A 6701-nucleotide genomic window follows, 5' to 3' on the forward strand; every position below is an offset into this window, starting at 1 on the left:
GTATTCGAAAAATTTGATATTCGCACACCCCTAGTGTAGTTCAGACATTGTGCCGGGGACCGCATAATACTGCCGCACGGGTTGCCGACCCCCGACTTATAGCAACAAGCTAATAAGCTTGTCAAGTTACTGAACAGGGTTACTAAATATCTTATCCAACTTGCAACTCCAGAACATCATGTCAGGTGTACAATATTTGAGTATTCCTGGATATTTACGGTTCCATATAATTACTTTGTAAGGAAAAAAAGATGTTGACAGGTGTTATGGTGATTGGCATCCATTTGCTCAGGAGAGATCAGTGTTTCATACAGGCTTGTTGCTGTGGCATCTCTGAATAATATTGTAGTGTATATGAGATGGAGCACAAGCAAGGCACACACACAAAACTACACTTCCAAAAAAATTTTGTTGGAAGTGTAAAACTGTCTGCGTGTTCTCGTTATATGCCTTGCAGTATTATCCAAAGGAGACCACTACTTCTGCACATTTGTGACGAGAAAGCAGTGTTAGAGCAAATTTCAGGCACGATGTCCTCTTGTTTATAAATGTTCGTTTTTATTTTTCTATTCTGATTATTTAAGTTTTTCTTTGAACAGCATAACAGCTTTTGAACAGCATAACAGCAGTCTCCTTCAAGGGGCCCTGCAACAGTTTTTCAAGCAATTGTTGAATGACTTCACAAGCAGGGAGAGTTGGTACAAATTTATATTCATAGAAGGCACAAGAAGAACCGCAACACAGAGAAACAAAGGGAACAGGACAGTTCCTACTAGCGCGTCGTCCTGTTCTCTTCGTTTCTCTGTGTTGTGGTTTTTTTCGTGCCTTCTACAGACATGGCTTTCTAGCTACCCTTGAAAATTAATTGTAAATTCTGGGCCGCGTGCTGCGCTATATCGTTTGGCTCACATGTTCTCGGGTCCCTTGACTACCGATCGGCAGCATTTTCTGACCATGCTCAGAAATTGTTGCAGGGCCCCCTTACACTGCTTACTTGATTGGCTAACCACATTCAGGCAAACACTTAAAAATACCTTGAGTGTTTTTGCCAGGAGAGTGAATTTGCGTACTCATGCTGAAAGCTTTTGCTGCTGAAACAGCTTTTGTAGTTTATTAACTTGCAATATCCCAGTGTCTTCAAAGGAGTGCGACATCTCGTCGGACGCATTTCTGTGCAATATCCCTGCATCTTGAACAATCAACGTGCGGTGTCTGGAGGAGTGATTTGCACCTATTGTGCATGTTGAGGAAAGTATGTTGCCGACATCTGTAGAGGCCAAGGCAGCTACTGTCTGAAAGCGAAAAAAACAGGATGTCATTAGTATAGGAAGCAAAAAAATAAATGTACAAATAGCCTTAATGAACTGTTCAGGACCCTAAATTAATATTTACGAGGAAGCAAACATGCAAAAACATCGCGACTGATCAGACAGAAAACAGGATGAGCTGCTGAAACCTCACTTTGGAGCAGCATAACAACCTTCTGAAGCAATTACTCAGCACACATTTTCTAATGGAAATATTTGTCTTTAAGCTGCAGCATTTGTACCGCATGTTTAACAAAATCAATTTTTGCACAAATACCATGCACATTTACTTAGAATATCCACTTTACCTCTTTCCGAGTGCTTGGTGGCAAACCGGATATTTATATTCTGGTTAACCTTCCTGTGTTTCACTTAGCCTACAGAACAATAGCTGCAAATAATAGCCCAGGGGATTAAATGAAGGTACTGCTCTTCGTTTTTCTGTGCAAAGTACTAAGTTTCTTTATGATGCTTTAGTTACAGTACAGGAAGCACAAGCTGTGTAAATTTTCCATGCCTTGTGTTTACAATCCAGAACAACCTGCATGGTGAAGTGCCTGCTGCTGTGCTTCATAGGGAGACATAATAAAGGGGTTGCTGTGGTTCTTGGGTGGTTAATAAAATACAGGGTTTAATAACTTGTCCCTTGTGCACGAAATCAAGTGCTCCATGAAATTTTCGGTAATGGCAGTCTTCAAACCCGAATTGTTGCTGCAGTCGAGAAACAGAACAGAGGTACCGGGATGCTGGTACACCATGCTTTCTTTGCAAAATCCCACAGTCCACTGCAGTGCATGGAATTGTTGATAGTCTATGATGGTATGCTAAGACTTGACTTAAGAATTAAGCATGTTGCATGAACACTTATTTAGTCCCTTGCTTTATGTTTTGATATATACACATTTCTCATTTATCTTCCATGGCCTGTAATTCACCTTGGATTAATCACCTTGTTTTGCAGCACACACAAGGGCAGAGGTCCCAGACAATGCTGTTTGTCAGCATGGATGATTTCATTAATGTGAGAGACGATTCCGGCAGTTTAGAGAAGTGCAGTTGCAGAGGCTGTGATAAAGAGTATACGAGAGGACAGTGCGACGGTGTGATGAAAGTGCAAGTGCAAGAAGTGGTGAAATATTCATGACAGTAGCCCTTGCAGAGGCTGTGATAAAAGAGTGTACGAGAGGAAAGTGCGACGGTGTGATGTTGAAAGTGCAAGAAGTGGTGACATCTACTTGACAGCAGCCCTTGCAGAGGCTGTGATAAAAGAGTGTACGAGAGGACAGTGCGACGGTGTGATGTTGAAAGTGCAAGAAGTGGTGAAATCTACATGACAGTAACCCTGTGCAGCAGACACGTGCATGCGACAAAAGAGGACTACGTTGGCAGGAGGTGGCACAAACAAGTAGATGAAGGAGAGAAGAGATGCAGCCAATGACAAGGTTGTCAGATTCTAGACTGAAACACGAGAATGCTGGCAGCGTCAGAGACCCCAAACATTCTCGGAAGAACCTAGTGCACATGGGTTTCAGGCGCTCTTGCTGTTCCAGCCACTGGTCTTAGAAATTCCCGAATCTCTCTCTGGAGGATGAACTTTGCCGTCAAACTTGGTGACATGTGCAATAGGACCACTAAGGGTTCCAGTCGAAAGCCACCGTGGTAGCTGCGTGGACAGATCTTTTTGATTTAACTCGGAGGCCGTCTGCCTGCTACAATTAAAAGATGCCGACTGTGACGTGTGTAGACTCATCACCCTATCCACATCAATAAAACTGGCTGAAAAGTGCTTTTGTCTGAACATTATAACGGAACATCGTTTAATCGCAGTGCCTCATTTGTTTCATTAGTTTGTATTCAGGGTGCACCCGGTTCTTTTTCCCATTGTTCTTCCTTCTTAATGAATGTGTTGTTTCTCTGTGAAAACTGCATTCATGTTTTCCTGTTCCGAGGCTGTTTCTCAGTCGAACAAGGTAATACTGCACAAACGTATCATCACAAGGTGTACTGTTGAATATTACAATGCTGTACTTTTCCATAGGACTTTCTGTGGGCATTAAAGTTGTTCTACACACACAGGAATTCGATATACCTGCGTTCAGTTTACGTGGGCTTCACATTATAAAACTTTAAAGCTTGTACAAGTGCACGTGCACAACTTGAAGGTGCCCAGAGGGAGACGGCAGCAACACCAGTGCTTGGCGCTAGTTCTTTCCTCTGTTTGCACTAGTTGTTCATTTCACTTTGTCTCTTGGCTTATGACACGTTTGTGCTGAAATCTCCTGCACTTTTTTTCTTCCTTCTTTTTGTCAAGCAAGCGGTGCACAAAAGTGAAGTCCATTGGACTTAAAGGTAAACATTCGGCAGAAGTCTGCCTGGTTGGGTGAAAGACTAAAGACAAAAAGAGAAATCTCCAAGCAGAAGGTTTATTTTAAGAAACCCGACGTTTCAAAGCCTGACCGGCTTCTTCTTCAGGGGTGAGATGGCCCGAGGTGCACGGCGCTTATATGCGTTTTCTTGCCGTCAGTTGCCGCAAGCCTTGACAATAGAGGGGGGGGGGGGGCAAGGTCCCCGTGGTGCGGTTGATGTTTTCCGCTGTATTCTGTATGTGCCACGACTCGAGGAGAAGCCGCCGGCGCCAACAGCTTTCCTGTTCCAGGATCACCGCATCGTCAGGACTAATGCGGTGGTCACATTTTTCGTAGTGTTCCGCTACTGCACTCCTTTCGCTGTTCAGCTGGCGCAGATCGTTCTTATGCTGCCGCATCCTTTCGCGGAAGTTCTTTGTTTCCCCGACGTACGCGGCGGGGCAGTCTGAACACGAGATCTTATACACGACGCCCTGCGCTTTTTCCGCAGGCGCGCGATCTTTGGGAAGGGCGAAAAAACGGCCGATGGTGGTGGTTGGCTTGTGTGCCACGCCGACCCCCGCCTTTCCCAGAATGCGCGCTAACGTTTCGCTGGTTCCCGCGATGTAGGGAATTGGCACACGGCGTCGCTGAGGCGGCGCCGCTGGCTCGCTACCCCCACCGCCCTTATTCCTGCGCAGGGCCTTGCGAATGAACGCCTTTGTATAGCCGTTGTCGCCGAGATCACAGATTATTTTTCGTTTTTCTTCCTTCTGCCGTCGTGGAGACGAGCAGATTCTCGCCAATCATCCCGATTTCAAAAACCTCTACCTGAAGTTGATTTGCAGAAACGGATCCGCCCCGAGTTTCTACGGCCTCCCAAAGGTCCATAAAACGGGAATTCCTCTCCGACCCATCGTCGATTTCACCCGCTCCCCCCTACGGGCTCTGTCATCCTATCTTCACAGGGTAATCGTGACTCTGACCGGGAAGACGGACACATACATCAGCCACCCGGGACATTTCGTAGAACTGGCGTCCAACGTTGCGCTTGAGGAAACCGATCGCATGGTGTCTTTCGACGTGGTTTCCCTTTTCACCAGCGTGCCCGTGCCCCTCGCACTGACTGTGACGCGCCGGGCCCTCGAAGACGACCCCACCCTGAACGACCGAACTCCACTTTCGGTAGACCAGATATGCCAGCTGTTGGAATTTTGCCTCTCAAGCACTTATTTCTCTTTCAACAACGTGTTTTACAGACAGACCAGTGGGACAGCCATGGGGACCTCGATATCGGCAACAGTGGCAGCTCTCGTAATGGAGGATATTGAAAAGCGAGCGCTTGCCGTGTGTGACCCGAAGCCCAAGTTGTTTGTTCGCTACGTAGATGATTGCTTCTGCGTGGTGAAGTCCGGCGAGGCCAGCAACCTGCTCGCCCATTTGAACTCCGTGGATCCCCACATTCAGTTCACAGCGGAAATGGAGACCCATTCAACCCTCCCGTTCCTGGATGTGTTGGTGAGAAGACAACGTCAGAGCCTCTCTTTCTCCGTCTTCAGGAAGCCAATACACACAGGGCGCTACCTCCACTTCAGCTCAAATCACCCCGCCTGCCACAAGTTTCCGTTGTACAGAGCCTCGTGAAAAGGGCCGAAAGAATCTGCTCGTCTCCACGACGGCGGAAGAAAGAAAAATAATCCGTGATCTCGGCGACAACGGCTACACAAAGGCGTTCATTCGCAAGGCCCTGCGCAGGAATAAGGGCGGTGGGGGTAGAGAGCCAGCGGCGCCACCTCAGCGACGCCGTGTGCCGATTCCCTACGTCGCGGGAACCAGCGAAACTTTAGCGCGCATTCTGGGAAAGGCGAGGGTCGGCGTGGCACACAAGCCAACCACCACCATCGGCCGTTTTTTCCCCCTTCCCAAAGATCGCGCGCCTGCGGAAAAAGCGCAGGGCGTCGTGTATAGGATCTCGTGTTCAGACTGCCCCGCCGCGTACGTCGGGGAAACAAAGAACATCCGCGAAAGGATGCGGCAGCATAAGAACGATCTGCGTCAGCTGAACAGCGAAAGGAGTGCAGTAGCGGAACACTGCGAAAAATGTGACCACCGCATTAGTCCTGACGATGCGGTGATCCTGGAACAGGAAAGCTGTTGGCGCCGGCGGCTTCTCCTCGAGTCGTGGCACATACAGAATACAGCGGAAAACATCAACCGCACCACGGGGACCTTGCCCCCCCCCCCCCCTCTATTGTCAAGGCTTGCGGCAACTGACGGCAAGAAAACGCATATAAGCGCCGTGCACCTCGGGCCATCTCACCCCTGAAGAAGAAGCCGGTCAGGCTTTGAAACGTCGGGTTTCTTAAGATAAACCTTCTGGTTGGAGATTTCGCTTTTTGTCTTCATTGGACTTGTTCCGATGCTTGCTTGTGAAATACATACTTCAAAAGGCCAAGTGGGAGAACTCGTGAACATCGCCTGATACAAGGAAGTCCCAGCAGGTTTTTGTATTTCTAGCGTAGTGTTATGGAATTCCGCATAGTAAAGGAACGCTACATGCACTGCTGATTCGCACCCTTGCATTCGTGCCTCTGAAACGTGCATATTGTATTTTATTTTCTTATGAATAAGTGAACCAATAATTGTGCTTTCACTGAAGTAATCAAAAGTTAGTGCTCTTAAAGGGCACGGTATATAACATGAATTTCTTTTAGCATTAAATTGCACTGAAGACTTCTGTGTAGTGTGCTTCCCCACATTACGTGCAGCACTTTAGATGGGAATACAAAAAAAGTCAATCTACACGAAGATTTCACATTTTCAGCAAAGTATGCCATAACCAGCTAACACAAGTGCTTTTAGCTAGTCTTGATTAGCTATTCTATATGAGGTTCTGATGACATGTTAGTGGAAGAAACCACACTAAGCTATTGCATAATGGAAGTTATAACTATTAATTTGAAAGCAGCACAGTGTTCGTACATCTCTGCTTAAATGATGAATAACCCTGAAAGTATTCTGAAATTAACTGGTGCTCTTTGTTGTAATC

General features: G+C 46.8%; 1 long non-coding RNA gene across 1 annotated transcript; it reads left to right on the forward strand.

The window, feature by feature from the left end:
• On the forward strand, positions 1-3113 carry LOC125756944 (uncharacterized). Its single transcript, XR_007414949.1, has 2 exons — positions 1-2384; positions 2482-3113. It is a non-coding gene; the product is annotated as an uncharacterized LOC125756944 (long non-coding RNA).
• The last annotated feature ends 3588 nt before the right edge of the window (positions 3114-6701 follow it).

This window comes from Rhipicephalus sanguineus, chromosome 1, assembly GCF_013339695.2.
Source record: "Rhipicephalus sanguineus isolate Rsan-2018 chromosome 1, BIME_Rsan_1.4, whole genome shotgun sequence".
In the NCBI taxonomy this organism is placed as follows: domain Eukaryota; kingdom Metazoa; phylum Arthropoda; class Arachnida; order Ixodida; family Ixodidae; genus Rhipicephalus; species Rhipicephalus sanguineus.